At 46.3% G+C, this 17,057-nt stretch overlaps 1 protein-coding gene across 1 annotated transcript in view; it reads right to left on the bottom strand.

Annotated features, from left to right (window-relative positions):
- The window catches only part of TRMT9B (tRNA methyltransferase 9B (putative)), a 41,035-nt gene extending 24,263 nt beyond the window's left edge, over nt 1–16,772 (bottom strand). The window contains exons 1-5 of the mRNA XM_054720091.1: nt 16,746–16,772; nt 15,878–16,019; nt 14,062–14,183; nt 4,519–4,608; nt 4,270–4,318 (exon numbers count right to left, since the gene is read on the bottom strand). The gene's annotated coding sequence lies outside the window, so the exon portion shown is untranslated. The remainder of the gene's footprint in view (nt 1–4,269; nt 4,319–4,518; nt 4,609–14,061; nt 14,184–15,877; nt 16,020–16,745) is intronic.
- Between the last annotated feature and the right edge of the window lie 285 nt (nt 16,773–17,057).

The raw sequence follows: 17,057 nt of genomic DNA, 5'->3' as shown, positions 1-17,057 counted from the left end.
TGAAAGGAAAATCCTTCTGTTACAGCCACTCCAAAGAGCAAGCCCATGGCTTTCTAGGTTAAAGCGACAGAAACCGGGAAGGTCTGCCCACCCTGTTCCCCCTCCCACCTCACCCGCATCCAACAGGCTGCATCCCAGTGAGGTCACGCATTTTTGCAGACCCCCCTATACTCTTAGTGTGTGTGTCTTTTGTGATTTGGGTAGTACCCCATTTAAAATAGAAATTCATCGATATCATTGTCTCCTTTGAGAGAGAGAGAGATGAGAGAGAAACAGCCATCAGTTGCCTCCTGTACGTGCCCCAATGGGATTGAACCCGAAACCTAGGTACGTGCCCTGACAGAGAATCGAACCCTCAACCTTTTGGTATATGGGACGATGCTCCAACCAACTGAATCACCCAGCCAGAGCGCAAATTCAAAATTTGTTAATAGCTTAGACCCAGTTACTACTTTCATATTCACAATCGCTATAAAGACAATGTTCTGAAAAAAATGTATTTAACGCTCTTCTGGCATTCTAAGTGGATTAATGATTGCAATTCTACTATGGAAGTGACAGCTTCCATACTTACTTAACGAGAAAAATTGAAAACTCAGAAGGCTTTCCCTTCCCTGGAAATGACCAGTGTTAAAGAGCCACTTTACTTAGGAAGGATTCACTTAGGTACAGCGCATTAGTGGAGACACGTTAAAAATAATCTAAATGGAGATGGCCTGAGTTGGCCAAATGCCAACAGGAAAAAGTCACCTTAATGTGAACTCTATCACAAGGAAAACCTGGGGAGTAAGCACTTCCCTGTGGTCGGATGAGGTTCAGACGTCGTGCGGAACTGGCAGGGTGGAGCAGCGGGTAAGAATATGACTGGATGTGCTAAGGTCCTGAGGCCAAGTCCCAGCTCTGCCACTCTCTGGTCCCATTATGGAACACACCTGTTCCCAAAACCTTGGCTGATAGCTCACTTGTGCTTGTGCCCGATACATTAGCATTTCGTTTAATGGATCTAAGATTCCAGGGCACTATTTGTATCTTTAGATGATTGTTTCAGAGAGAAAACAAACACAGGAAATGACTTCCCCAGGACCCTGGAGTTAAGCAGTATTTGAGTACAAAACCCACAGAGCATTTCTGCTTCCCCATACAATGTTTTGTGTACTGTTTTGTGTGGCTCAGTTGACTGGAGCATCATCCCATACACTGCGGGAAGCTGCCCATTGTCTTCACTAGCATAGAGGTGTGGACAAGGGACCTGGAAGGCTGGTGACCCTTGAGCTCTGGCAAAGGTCAGAGCTATGCACCCACTGTTTAGTCGAGACAATGGTAGCTGAAGCAACTTCCCTACCAGACAGTCCTGTAAATCCTTCCTGATAAGATAGTCTGTCTGTTACTGGAAATTGCCTGCCTAAGGGATATAGGTGTATCCCAAACTGAATAAAAGGATGGCAAGACCGGAGCCCCGAGCGGAATCCTTCCTCTTGAGCTGGGCTCCCGCCTGGTCCCCCAATATTTCCAAATGATTGTTTCTTGTCTCGTCTCCTTCATTTGCGTGCGGCCCCTCTTCCAGAGCCTGAACCCTGACCCACGCAGGACGTGGGACATTCAGAATATACCAAAAGGTTGCAGGTTCAATTCCTGGCCAGGGCACATACCCAGGCTGGGAGGCAACCTATATATGTTTTTCTCTCACGTCAATGTTTCTCTCTCTCTCCCTCTCCCTTCCTCTCTCTCTCAAATCAATAAAAACATATCCTTAGGCAAGGATTTCTTTTGAAGTTTATTTTCACACAACCTAAAATTTTATTTCCTATACTTCCCATGCCTCTGGAGTATTAAACATTGGGATCGGTCCTGACGATGAACGCTATCTGATCATAAAATGCATTTGGATTATGACCTCAGAATGTAAAAATGGAAAGGGACCCTGTAAAATGGAAGCAGGGAAATGAAAGTATTGGAAGCTCTTTTTTGCTCCTCTGATCTGGGGAAAGGAGGCTGTAGCCCTCTGCCACGCACCTGCCCACTGCTCCAGCTCCTGAACAAAGCGGTGCAGCCCATCGCCAAGGGGCTGAGTCTCCTGGTCACATGCCCCAGAAGCCAGCCTGCTCTCTGAGCTCCCGCCGCATTCGCATTCGGGAGTGGGGGGTGAGGGGACGGTAGTAGTGTGTGCCATCCATCTCTTGTATTAGTCAGAGAAGTCCTGTGCTAAATAAATAGGCACTCAACTCAATATTTAGGCCCATTTTAATAAAAGCCAGTGTCACATAATTTAACATTAGAAATAGCTGAGGTGGATCCTTTTTCAGTACCAAGGTATTATTTATTTTAATCACTTTTATAAAAATCTTTCTATTATGTACCACATACCTTTTACGCCTTTCTAGACAGCCTATAATGAATGCTTTTTTTCTTGATGACACAGGGGCAAATTACGACCGAGTATGACAGAGCAACGCTGCTCCCTGGGGCCTGGCAGTGTCGGCATCTCTGCTAAGTGCACGAGGCTCTGGGCGCCCTGCCTGCCGTCAGCAACCACTTCTCACTCAGTCTCCTTAAGCTCTTCTGCTTTCACCTTTGCTGCTTTTGATTGGCTTTGGGCTTAAAACAGAAAACCAGACGACAAAATCTTTTCTGTTGTTGTTAATCCTCACCCGAGGGTATTTTCCCACAGATTTGTATGGAGAGTGGAAGGGAGAGGAAAAGACAGAGAGAAACATCCATGTGAGAGAAATACATCAAATGGTTGCCTCCTGCACAGGGCCCGGGCCCAGGAGGAGCCTGCAACCAAGGCACGTTCCCTTGGTCTGCAGGCCAATACTCAATCCACAGAGCCAAACTGGCCAGGGCAACGGATTCTTTGGAAACCCTACCTAAAATATGAAGAAAGGGACTTTTGGGTCATCAGAGGGGTCGGCTTCGGATAAATAGGGTGATTTCTATACTGACCACTCTTGGGCCTTCTTGGTTCTGAGCCGTGACCTGGCGGCTGGCAAAGGCTTGCTGCACCTGTGACCTCCTGCTAAGTCCTTGGGCACTGGCCCTCTGTCCACCTCTGCCTTTTTTGTTTTGTTTTGTTTTGTGAATCCTCACATGAAGATATTTTTCCATTGACTTTTAGAGAGAGTGGAAGAGACGGAGCTAGAAACATCAATGTGAGAGACAAATAGAGTGTTTGCCTCCCCACATGCACCCCAACCAGGGCTGGGGGTCAAGCCTGCAACCGAGATACGTGGCCTTGACCAGAATCGAACCCGGGACCCTTCAGTCTGCGGGCCGATGCTCTAACCACTGAGCCAGACCAGCTAGGGCTGCCTCTGCTTTTTAACCAGAACTCCCAAAACCATCTCCTTGCTGTGTGTTCACTTCAGCGCTACGTCTGTTTCATTTACCCTGAGCTCCTGATAGCTTGGATCTTGTAGCTCCTTCCAAAGTCTGTAGCAACCCACACCTGCTTAATACTTAGGAAAACCAACTCCAGGGGAGGGTTTGAATGTTTACATCACGCACAGAGCTTTCAATTCTAAGTGCCACAATTATGAAAGCTGCACAGAAGTAGGAAATACATCAGTTGAAAGAATGTTCTAATTTGCAGACAGCTTGCATGTATTTTATCAGACTATACTTGACATTTTAAGCTTTCTTATGTCAGTAAATTATACTTCTCCTAGCAGCAGGAGTTATTAAGTCTGTGCCCAGAATAAACCAGACAGTTTTGGAAAGTTTAATTTTTTTTTTTCAGTTTTCATACTCTACTCTATGACTGTGTTTGTTTTTCCAAAAATAAGCCTATAGTGTTACATAGTCTCTTATTTCTAACTTAAGACTATAAATGCCATTTTTTAACTTTCACAAGGTTTCATCATAATCTGGTAAAAAGTTTCAAAAATTCAAAAATAAAAAAGACAAAAGATTTAATCTGAAACTTCTATGCAAGATGGAAATATTTCTTGGTGATGGCTTGTTAAGATTAAGATTGTTAGAAATACAACACTTAATGGAGTCTAGGGTGCCACCTTCATGAGCGGAATCTTAAGTTCCTCAAAATTCATATGTTGAAGCTCTAACCCCTAGTGTAACCGTATTTGGAGATAAGCCCTCTAAGCAGGTAATCAAGGTTAAATGAGGTTGTAAGGCTGGGGCCCTGATCCAATAGGATTAGTGTACTTTTAAGAAGAGACACCAGAGAGCTCTCTCTCGGTGCACGCAGAGGGAAGCTCATGTGAGGATGCAGCGAGAAGAAGGCCATCTGCAAGCTAGGGAGAAGGCTCTTACCAGAAACCAGATGGACTGGTACCGTGATCTGGTCTTTGAGCTTCCAGAACTGTAAGAAAATAAATTTCCAGTGTTTCTATAAAAGTAGGCAGCTAGTTAGATGAAAGACTGGGATGGGGGGAAAAGAAGAGGAAGTCTATTTTGCTTACAATGGCTAGAGGGGAACAAAAAGGGAACATTAGCTCATACCAGACAGCATACCCCAAACTAAAAGTAATTCTAAGAGCACAAGGTCAGTAGAGTACATACCGCATTTTTTTAGAGGGCAGCCACAATAATGAGGACGGGGAGACTTGAAACCCTTCCAGATGGCCCAGACATCTGGGGCAGTCTAGAAACCTAAAGAATAAGGATATATAGATCTTTTAAGAGCCTCATTAGGTGGGGCGCTTAGACCAGCCGAGGTGCTTGCTGGTATTATATTTGAGTGTATTTTCTTCTGCAATAAAACTTCACTTGCTTTGCCCGCTATTTGTTGTCCCTTGTTTGAATTCATTCCTACAAGCAAGACAAGAACCAGGTGGGCTTGAGACCCTCGGTAACATGTCAGCCATCCTGCCTGGGTCTTTGGTTATGGCAGCCCATGCTGACTAAGACACCAACTACCTTATAATATGCACAGTTATTTTATCAAGAAAGTCAAAGATATGCCATCAACTGTAAGAAGTACCCCAATTCCAATGTTGAAATGTTAAAAAAATAAACACAATATTTAAAATAAATAGCAATTAAATAGCAAAAATAATCCGTATAACAATAATGATGAGCTTTTTACAGTAGCTTTTACCTGAATAAGGCCAAATAATCTGCTCCAATCATCTTTGTTTGATGGCCTTCTAATTGTTAGAAAATGAGAAAACAGCTTTGTGCATGAGAAAACAGTCAAACAGGGGCAAATGGATATAAAACCAAAGCTTAACCTTTTATTGTTTTCTCTAGAGGCTGGTGCACTAAATTCGTGCACAGGGGGTGTGGGAGGGAGAGGGGTCCCTCAGCCTGGCCTGCGCCCTCGGGGGATGTCCAACTGCTGGTTTGCAGGAGGCGACCTGCGAGCACTTGCCAGCCACCCCACCCCCACCCCATCTCCGCTGTCACCACCGATTGCCTTCCTCTCAGGGAGGCAGACACATCATAGCGACTAGTCGACTGGTCGTTCCACCGTTCCTTTGTTCATTCGATTTGCATATTAGGGTTTTATTATATAGGATTGAACTTACCTCCATTTCCCCAGAAAGCCTGAGCTATTGACAGATATATGGACAAATAGTGCCTTAACTCTGCTCCTACCTCACTAAGAACATGTCAGTTTCTTCAATTTCCCCCCTAAAAGCTAACACATCCTTTTGGTTTCAGAATTATGGGTCCTTTCAAAGGCTAGCATCTCTCCTCTGTTGATCTCTTTCCTGGGCCATTAGCCTGTCCTCTCTCTTCCCACCCTCAGTCTCTCTCCCCATGGCCTTCGCTCCTCAGTCAGCAGAGACGGAGTTCCCTCTCCTTAAATAAATACAGAAAACTACACACAAATGCAAGCCGTTCCCAGACCCTGCTTCTGCCCTCATGCTTTAAACACTTCCTTTTTTCTTTTTCAAGAGGGTTCCATAAGCCTTGCTGTCTTCCTCCTCCTCCCTTCTCCTTTGTGTAGACTGCCATACAACCCCACTCAATATCACGAGTCCCTCGGGTTTTCCTGCCACATGCTTCTATCACTAGGTTTCATAGCAACGGCACCGGATGGATTGAATTCCACAGGATGGTCATTTTGCTGGTCGAGAATCTACTCTTTCTGAAGCCAACAGTCATCCAGCAAACAAGAAACCTCCCACAGCGAAGGTGCCTCTCAAATGAAGGATTAGTGATGTGAGGAAACACGGAAGGTGGCAAGTAGCATCGTGCTGACGTGGTGGGGCCTGGGAAAACAGCAGCTGTGTGTGGAGTGACATTTAAGCTCCGTGTCATATTGGTGGAAACCAATGCCATTGGCTTCATTTATAAATGAAGAGAGTCAACCAGTAAGGGAAAGAAAACATATTAGTTTCTTAAGGACTGAGGACTAGAATCCATATATGCTAATTCTATAAGCCCCGAGTCCACCACCTCACAACACAGTTTGAAGAACCAGATCTAGGAAAACAGGAGTCAGTCATCCACAGCTTTCTCTAAAGTAGTTGCTGCACAACGTTTTCAAAAACCTGTATAAATACTTGAGTGATTGTCATTGACCTGTAATAAAACTTCCCTGTCAAAATATAATGTAATTTTCCTCTCCATTTTTAAATTATTCAATCAGTCTTCAATTTTCTGTTTGGATGGATGAATCATAACACACAGCACACTGGAAATAATTCAAAACACCAAACTAAGTGGTTAGAAGTTTATAACCTGACAATTGAATCAGGGCGTATCGTGTATCCAGCGCAAAGGGCCAGAGTGTTAAGTTGACCTGCTTTTAGCTGCACAAGTGGTAGGATTTCTAGTAGCTTCTGCTATTTATTTACTTATTATTTTAAAATATATTTTTATTGATTTCAGAGAGGAAGGAAAAGGGAGAGATGGAAACATCAATGATGAGAGAGAATCATTGGATTGGCTGCCTCCTGCATGCCCCCCTACTGGGGATCGAGCCCACAACCCTGGCATGTGCTCTTGACCGAAATCGAACCCAGGACCCTTTAGTCCCTAGGCTGATGCTCTATCCACTGAGCCAAACCAGCTAGGGCAGCTTCTGCTTTTTAAAGATTCACTATCATTCTAATGTGGTATCCTATACATAAACCCAACCATTTTATGCCTGAATATATCATCGCAATGAGAATAAGAAGCTTCTGCAGGCACATACTGTCAATTCATTTCCAAAGGCCCAAATTTTAACAAGGAGAATAGACAAATTATACGACAAAAGATCATAAATTACTTTGGCTAGGAAAATATCTTTAAAAATAGCTGGCTCTGCGGACTGAAGGGTCCCGGGTTTGATTCCGGCCAAGAGCACATGCCCGGGTTGTGGGCTTGATCTCCAGTGGGGGCATGCAGGAGGCAGCCAATCAATGATTCTCTCTCATCATTGATGTTTCTCTCTCTCGCTCCCTTCCTCTTTGAAATAAATGAAAATATATTTAAAAAATAAATAACGAGATAAATAAAAATAGCTGGCTCAACATTCTTCTTGCAGGTTTCTACATATACTGCATACAAATGAGTGTGAACATGTGTTTAAATAGCTTTTATAAGAAGATGGCGTATGGTGTAGCCCACTTTTCCATGGTCATGTAGGAACCACAACATTCGTTCCTAGCAAAACAAGATCTAGGTCTGTATTTCTGCCACCTCAATGCAAACCCTCCAGAGCTTCCTGCGTGGGGGATCCAGTCAATGTGTGAGCAGGAAAAATGAATGGTAGAAGGTTGGAGGGCCTTGATGATGGCCGGCCTTGCAGCCTCCGGACTGGCATTTGCTCTGGTTTCAGGCCTATCACTGAATTCTGTGGGTCTGGGTCCTTAACCAACATGAAACTGGGTGGCAAGGAATAGTTTGCTCAGAAGTCTGATTCAGTGCATCTTCCCACCTGCTGGGAGCCTGGGGAAATTTGTGCATGTAGGGTGCAGAGTAGAAGGTTCTATGTTCAGCAGGGATTAGACTGACAGTATTGCTCTCATTTATTAATTTCTTTGGCTTGGCACTCTGTTCCCAACCACCTGACACATCACCACTTAGAGCCCTTACGTTAACATTTTCTACATCTTCCATTCTAGCACCAGGTGAAATGCCTGTTAATTTTATAAGTATATATTTTAAGCAAATATATATATATTTGATTTCAGAGAGGAAAGGAGAGGGAGAAGAGAGATAGAAACATCAGTGATGAGAGAGAATCATTGATCGGCTGCCTCCTGCACACCCCCACTGGGGATCAAGCCCACAACCTGGGCATATGCCCTGACCGGGAATTGAACCGTGACCTCCTGATTGATAGGTTGATGTTAAACCATTGAGCCACGCCAGCTGGGCTTATTTTAAGCAGTTTTTAATTAATATCTTGCATTAGTGTTGAATGTTGGACATATTGATGAACCAATATTGATACATTATTAACAACAAATGCCCATAGTTTATATTAGGGTTCACTCTTTGTATTGTACAGTTCTATGGGTTTTGCCAAATGCATAATGTCATGTACCCACAATTCTAGTATCACTGCCCTAAAAATCCCCTGTGCTCTACTTACTCATCTGGCCTCCCCCTCAAAAACCCTGGCAACTACTGATCTTTTTACTGTCTCTACAGTTTTGCCTTTTAAAGAATGTCATAGAGTTGAAATCATACAGTACTTAACCTTTTCAGATTGATTTCTTTCACTTAGCAATACTCATGAAGGTTCCTCCATGTCTTTTTGTGGCTTGGCAGATGTCATTGCTGAATAATTGTATGGAAATACCATGGCTCATCTATCCACTCACCTACTGACGAACATCTTGGTTAATCCCAATTTTTGGTAATCCTATCTAATAATAGAGTAACATGTAAATTACCATCACTCTGCTATGCCCACGATTGGGCGGCGGGAGGCTGGGGGGCGGGACTCAGGGTGGCCTATCTGGCCATTGAGAGGCATGGATCTGCTGCCACTGAGGGGGGCTACCCTGCTGTTGAGAGGTGCAGGGGGCGGGACTCCAGCCCCAGGTACCTCTCAACGGCCAGATCCGCGGCCTCTGAGGGGGCCTGCCGCGGACACCCAGCTGCGCCTCTCCACGGCAGGGTAGCCAGGTGTCCGCGGCAGCCCCCCTCAGTGGCCATTGAGAGGTGCAGGGGGCGGGACTCCCGCCCCCTGCGCCTCTCAACAGCAGGGTAGCCCCCCTCAGCGGCCGCGGACCATCAAAAGCGTGGGAGCTGGGTGCCTGTCTGCTCCGGCACCAGCGGACAGGCACCCAGCTCCACCGCGAAAAGCGAAAGCGTGTAGGGGACCCTACACGTGCATGATTCAATCATTCACTGGGCCTCTAGTTATGAATAAAGCTGCTAAAACATCCCTGTGCAGGTTTTCATATGGACCTGCCTGCTGATTTTTCAGTCCTCACCCATACAGGTGCAGTCTAATGAGAGCTGACTTATGGACACTATTCATTCTGGAAAGCAGAAGATATTCACTTTGGGGCCATTTTCCCCCTCAAAGCTCCTTGTTACCTATTTGACTCTCAGCTATCATTTCTGATTGACAGATAACTTCTGCAGGTGTATTTTCTGAAGCTTGGTTACTTCTAATGACCAAAAGGTTATCAAGTTCCTTCAAGGGTACAGTTATAGATTAATGAGTTTCCTCTATTGACTACATAGAGGGCTGACATCTGCCATAGAGACTTAAAGAGAGAGCCCGGCTGGCATGGCTCAGTAATTGAGCGTTGACCTATGAACCAGGTCACGGTTCAATCCCCAGTCAGAGCACATGCCTGGGTTGTGGGTTCGATCCCCAGTAGGGAACATGCAGGAGGCAGCCGATCAATGATTCTCTCTCATCATTGATGTTTCTATCTCTCTCTCCCTCTCCCTTCCTCTCTGAAATCAATCAAACATACATTTAAAAAGGAAAAAATACACCTTCCTTATTTGTTTCAGACGTGTCAACATTACTTGCCAGGACTGAAAATCCCCAGTGGAAATAAAAGTGCTTAAAATTTCAGACAAAGGGTTATGTATTGATGCTTCTATATTCATAAAGGGATTGTCTAAATAGAGCTCAGACACATTAATATTCTTGACATTGACATTCTGATCTCTACTTCCACAACCAGAGCAAGACTATTTTTCTTTGTATCAGAAGGTCCACATTCTGCTGTAGCCTGTCCCCTTTCCTCTCAGCGGCCAAATCAACAGGTGGTTGCTGGTTTTGTTGCCTGTTTCCAGGAAGTTCATGGTCCCCTGTGTGACCAGGATGTTCTTGGTCATTCTGTTGTTAACCTCATGCTGTTGACCTCCTAGTTCTTTGGTTGCATCATTCACTTGACCCTGATTCTGACATTTTAGATGCTGGCCTTTCACTTCCAAACATCTGTATAATGCATGAGGGGACTTGTGAGAGAAAAACTAGCTTCTTTTCTTGTGTGGGGATGAAATTTGAGAACGTGGGTGTTTTGTTCAGCAGGCAGTTTGTTTATTTTTTAAAATATATATTTTTATTGATTTTAGAGAGGAAGGGAGAGGGAGAGAGAGATAGAAACATAAAAAAAGACAGAGAATCATCCATTAGCTCCCTCTTGCATGCCCCCTATTGTGGGATCAAGCCCACAACCCAGGCATGTGCCTTGACAGGGAATCGAACGGTGACCTCCTGGTTCATAGGTCAACGTTCAAACACTGAGCCACACTGCCGGGCAGGCAGTTTGTTTAGAGTATCTGCAACAGCTGCTTTTTCTGATGAATTGTGCAGAGCCATAGCAGGACTCGGGTCTGACAGAGTACTGCGCTGAGGAAGTATGACCAGAAAGATCTTGTAGAGCAGGAGTGGGGAACCTTTTGTCTGCCATGGGCCACTCGGACATTTATTACATCCTTCGCAGGCCATACAAAATTATCAACTTTAAAATTAGCCTGCTCTATTGGGTCAAACATTTAACTAACTCACCCCTAATGCTTTGGCAGGGCCAAACCAAATGATTTCACAGGCCTTACATGGCCCGCAGGCTGGAGGTACCCAACCCCTGCTGTAAAGGAAAGAGGATGCTTTTCCCTCTCCACTTTTAATTTTTTTCATTTAAAAATCAGATTTGAAAGCAAGGGCTCACAGAGATATCTGCACACCCATGTTCATACCAACACTATTCACAACTGCCAAATGGAGCAACTCAAGCGTCCATCCACAAGTGAATGAATAAACAAAACATGGTATATACATACAATGAAGTAGTATTCAGCTGCAAAAAGAAAAGAAACTCTGACCCATGCTACAACATGGATGAACCTTGAGGACATTACACTCAGTGAAATAAACCAGACACAAAAGGACAAACACTGTTTGATTCCACTGACATAAGATAGCTAGACCAGTCAAATTCATAGAGACAAGAAGTAGAATGTTGGTGTTTCAATGAACTCCACTTTTTACCTCACCAGGACAGAACACACCACCCTCTCTTTGAAAAAGCCACTGTTCTCCACACTGTGATAAGAGTCTCAAATCACCAAAACCCTGTACCGCTCTCTCCCCCAGACCACCAGCCTCTCAAGGGCAGAGCCATACATCTTGCACCAATTCCAGTACAAAAGAGGTTCCATTTCCTGAGTCAGCGAATAAACAAATCATTCGGTGATGTTCAAATACTGGTCTTCCTGGTTCTCCTCAAATTTGGCTTTCAAAAAATATACAAAAAATCTTGTGCTCTCTCTACTCACTTGAATTCAGCACATTGGCGATTGCAGATGTGGATGTTTTTCTATTACATAATACACTTAGCAAATCAAAGGGTCATTTTGATTTTTGATCCCTAAAAGGAGTTGTGTCCTACCACTTAATCTTTAACTTAGCCCCATAAAGCTAAAGACAAGAATTCATGACTTATAATCTAAAGGGAGGAAAATCCAGCTTTTTCTCTTGAATGTTTGCTGGCATGAATGATAGAGGAAAATTAGGGGTGGGGGGAGATGCTGAAATTAGAGTTCATTAATATGCTACTATAACAGAAATATTAACACTACTTCTTTTCCCTTACAATTAATCAAATGAAAATATAATGTTAGATTTAAACAGTACCATCCTGAGAATACACTATGAATGGGGTTTAAGGACAACAGCCTGGTAGGCACCTGTGACCACTACTCTTCACATGACCTTGCCTGGATGTTCCCGATGGCAATCCACTGAGGGTGGGCAGCAGCAGGACCTATGTCACAGCTTCTCTGAGTGGGGCTCAGCAGTTCTCAGCTCCAGACTCCGGAAGTGAATCAGTCTCTAAGCTCTTGAATAGACAGAGTCAAACGGTATAAATGTACTTATTTTGTATATTTCCAGCTATCCTATATAGAATATATATATATGGTTTTTGTTGTTGTTGTTAATCCCCACCCAAGGATATTTTTTCCTCATTGATTTTTAGAGAGAAACATCAATGTGAGAGAGACACATCGATTGGTTGCCTCCTGCACATGCCTCCACGGGGTGGGGGGCGGGGGTGGCTGGGGATTAAGCCTGCAACCAAGGGATGTGTCCTTGACTGGAATCGAACCTGCGATCCTTCAGTCCATGGGCTGATGCTCTAACCACTGAGCAAAAACAGCTAGGGCTATATATGGTTTTAAAGTCAGACAGTAATGCAAAGAGCTGACAGTGAATTATGGTCTAGGTTCTGGTCAGCTAAAAAGTTGATTGTAAATATCCTTTTTATAATTCAACTAGAGGCCCGCTGCACGAAGATTCGTGCAATAGACCTTCCTTCATCTGGCTGCCGGCACCAGTTTTCCTCCGGCACCGGGGACCCAGGCCTTGGCTCTGGCCACCGCCTTCCACCTTCTTTCAGGGTCGGGGCTTGGACCCTGGCGGTGGCAGCGGTGTGGGGCGGGCGCTCCCCAGCCCCGCACCGCCATATGTGATCGGGGTGCCGCCGCCGCCCGGGTCCCTCAGCGACCGGAGCGCCACCGCCGCCCAGGTCCCTCAGTGATGGGGGGCGGGGCAGTGCGTGGGGGCCGCCATCTTTGCTGGGTTAATTTGCATAGCACTCTTGATTGGCTGTGGGTGTAGCAAAGGCATGGTCAATTAGCATATTACTCTTTTATTAGGTAGGTTAGAGTAGTCTGAAAAAAAAAAATCCAAGGTAAGATGTTTATACAAAGGAATTAAGAATTGTACTGAGACTGTAATTCTTAACCTAAAAAAAGAAAATGTGTGTCACAGCCCAGGCCTACTGTTCCCACCTCATTGACACATGTTTCCTTCTTCAAAGACACTGTTCTTTCCACAGTCCTTGCTAGAGGGAAGTACCCAAAGTGAATGAGGTCAACTCCCTTTGGAGACCTCTTGGCCAGAGGTCTATGCTATGTACTCTTAAGACATCAAGAGGAGAGAATTGTGCTCGGCTGGTGTGGCTCGGGGGTTGAGCATCGACCTATGAATCAGGAGGTCATGGTTCGATTCCTGGTCAGGGCACATGCCCAGGTTGTGAACTCAATCCCCAGTGTGGGCATGCAGGAGGCAGCCAGTCAATGATTCTCTCTCATCATTGATGCTTCTATCTCTCTCTCCTTCTCCCTTTCTCTCTGAAATCAATATAAATATATTTTTTAAAAAAGAAGAGAAAAACTGAAGGACATTCAACTGGTCACTTAGCACCTCTATAATTTCAGCCCTACCAGGGACTGAACTATGCTAGAATCAGGCTTGCTATTTAGTTCCTTCAGTCTGTCCTTAAACAAATCCCCAGAGTCTTAATACTTTCATGCCACTCTCCTCAGAACACTTCCTAATTTATCTACGAGTAAAGACGAAAGATTGCACAGACAAGTTCTGACAGCCGCATGTCAACAATGGATTATACCAAGGGCTAAATGACAATGAGAGCCTCACTCAATTCCTATCTGAAACACAATTCAGGACATCAACATGCAGCAAACACAAGGATTTAGTTGCCACTCTCCCCCCCTCCCCCAACATTAAGCTCCTGTCTATTGCCAAGCTTGCCCGGCCCTTCATACCTTCTTCCAAGCAGTGACGGAGTCCTCATCATAATGTGTTTCAGATTTTGAAAACCAGCTTTCCAAAGGTGCATATGAATTCTTTACAAGTGAAATGCATATAAGTATTCACATACTCACTTATCAGAAATGCTCTGAGAGCCCGGCTGGCGTGGCTCAGTGGTTGAGCGTCGACCTATGAACTGGGAGGTCCCGGTTCGATTCCCGGTCAGGGCACATGCCCCGGTTGCCGGCTCGATCCCCTGTGTGGGGCATGCAGGAGGCAGCTGATCAATGATTCTCTCATCATTGATGTTTATATCTCCCTCTCCCTTCCTCTCTGAAATCAATAAAACTATATTAAAAAAGAAATATCCTGAGATTTAATACATTCTTTATGGTCCTTAACCACCATAAGATTTGGCTTCAGAGGTACACATGGACAGAGACTGAAGGTTGATGGGGCAGCCCTCTGCCCCTCCATTGCAAGGCAGAGTTAACCATGCGGAGAGCATTTTCAACCTCACATCCCTCCAATAAATAAAATTGTATTATAACCTTTGAACTATCTTGGTGCTTTAGCTATATTAAGAACACACACAGCCAAAACCGGTTTGGCTCAGTGGATAGAGCGTCAGCCTGCGGACTGAAGGGTCCCAGGTTCGATTCCGGTTAAGGGCATGTACCTTGGTTGCGGGCACATCCCCAGTAGGGGGTGTGCAGGAGGCAGCTGATCGATGTTTCTCCCTCATCGATGTTTCTAACTCTCTATCCCTCTCCCTTCCTCTCTGTAAAAAATCAATAAAATATATATTTTTTAAAAAAAGAACACACACAAAAGGACCAATTATTTCCAAAGAACATCGTTACAGTAATTGAATCTTTCTAGAAAGAGGATTTCTTTTTAATCCAGAAAAGAGTTTATAAAGAGTGCCCTTCTCAAATCTGACAAGTGCATTCAGAATGCAGATGCTCTCTGGCGCAGTTTCCTTAGCGAGGAGGCGCTTTCCAAATGGCCAAGGTGTCCTTTAGAAGGCATGAGCTTTGACCTCTGAGCCAGGAGGTCACAGTTTGATTCCCGGTCAGGGCAACATGCCCAGGATTGTGGGCTTCATCTCCAGTAGCAGGCGTGCAGGAGGCAGCTGACAGATGATTCTCTCTCATCATTGATGTTTCTATCTCTCTCTCCCTCTGCCTTCCTCTCTGAAATCAATAAAAGTATATTAAAAAAGAAGACGTCGTGGGCAATTCTCTCCCCTTCGGGCAACTCTAAAGCCGCCCTCACCAATCTGAGTCGGGTACACTGCATTTTCAGGCAGCTGTCAAGGACAGAAAAATCTACAATTCTCCCTTCCCTAAACTTCAGAACAAATTAACCATTTATTGGCCAGTAACGTCGTCCAAGGACTCGATAGGATTATAAGGCACGCGAATAATAGTACTTTTAGCGGCTGAAACAAGGGGTTAAATGCCAATCGTTACCTGTAACGTTGCCAATAACCTTAACCACAAAACGATATACATATATTCTGGCTCTGTGCCCACACGACCTGTTCCATGAACATTTACATGCACGCATGCCAACCAATATATAAAGCTGTGCACGTAGATGTTTATATTTATAACCTTACCCCCTTTCTCCATAAAGCATTGCACGCTTGTCACATGGATCACACAGAGCTCAGGCAATACCCCCAAACATACACATTAGCAAACCTTATGCAAATCCTACCATCCCATTTTGATATACCTTCTTAAGCTGTATTTTTGCCATCCTCTTTGACGGTGTCAGTCAGTTCTTTCAGATCAACAACAACAAAAAAATATTCTGAAAAACTTTCTGACTCCCAGTCATCTTAGTTCACCGCCTGCTGCTAGTTAAAAATCCATTCCCAAATGAGAGCTTCTAAAGCAAACGACACCCATGCACTCCAGGAAAACAGAAATTCATTTTCACCTTCAAGACGCCGAGCACGTCCCCTGCAGCTCAGAGCTCTGATTTACCCGGTGGACCCGGGAAGCACATTCCGCAGTCCCCATCCGCAGGGCAGGCTCGCCTGTGCTGATCACGTCTAAGTTTTCAAGGTAAACAGGTCACCCTCGGCGACAGGGACGACAAAAGAAACTCACCCAGGCGGTCAGACTCCAGTCGCGGGCGCCTGCAAGTGAGCCGACCTGTCGCGCCCCCTCCTCCCGGTCCCCGGGGGAGGGCAGGCGCAGAGCCGGGCTGAACTAGGCTGGACAGCAGGCTTCCCGCCGCTCCCCTCCGCAGACCATTGTTAGAGCCGCGGCCGGCGCGCTTCCTGCGCCGTATGGGGGCGGGAAGCTCCACCGAACCGACTAGTTGCAATGCTCTCCCGGAGCCGGGGAGGAAAGGCTGCTTTTGCATCAGAGGCGGAGGCTGCACCAGGTGTAACTTCCACCCCGTGACCTATTTTAGAGTGTGAGAGTGAAAGCAGTAAGAAAAAAAATAGACGGATGGTGCGCGGGGTAGCTGGGCGCCGCGGGCGCGGGGGCCCGAGTGGGAGCGCGCGTGCGCCCGGGCGCAGATCGGGGCGACCGAGGAGAAGTTGCAGCCAGGGCCCTGGAGGGAGGCCTCCGGGGCAGTGGATCCGCGGGCAGAGCCGGGGGTGGCCCCTCCGCAAGCTCCTCCTCCCGCCGTGGCCCGATCCCGGCTGCGCCCCGCCCTTCTCCGGGCACGCCCCGCGCGGGAAGCGCTGCTGGGTGGGGGGCCTCGGGGGGCCTTCAGGTGGTCGGGGCGGCAGCCGCTAAGCGACCGCCCGCAGTTCCCCGCCCCCATCGCCATCCCCGCCTGCCCGACCCACCCTCTCCACTCCGGAGGGGTCCGGCCCCGGGCCCGAGGACAGCCTCGGGGAGGCGTTGGGCGTGGAGCAGAGCCCGAGGAGCGTCGCCTCCCCGCGAGTCAGTTGGAACGCCCCGCCCAAAAGTGCCCGGGGAAGTGAGGCTCTGCCACGGGATGGGGGGGACCTTCCTGCTTCCTCCCCGCGCCCTTCTGGTTTCTCCTTCCTGGCGGGGCCCGTCCTGCACGGAGAGGACACCGGGGCGAACACACCTGGTCCGCCGGGAGCGCAGCCACGCAATACCTGACAGCAACGTGCCGCTTTAACCTTAGGGCG

Source organism: Eptesicus fuscus, chromosome 8 (genome assembly GCF_027574615.1).
Source record: "Eptesicus fuscus isolate TK198812 chromosome 8, DD_ASM_mEF_20220401, whole genome shotgun sequence".
NCBI classification, from domain to species: Eukaryota; Metazoa; Chordata; class Mammalia; order Chiroptera; family Vespertilionidae; genus Eptesicus; species Eptesicus fuscus.
Note: the sequence above shows the minus strand (reverse complement) of the source record. Positions and strands in the feature narration are given on the sequence as shown.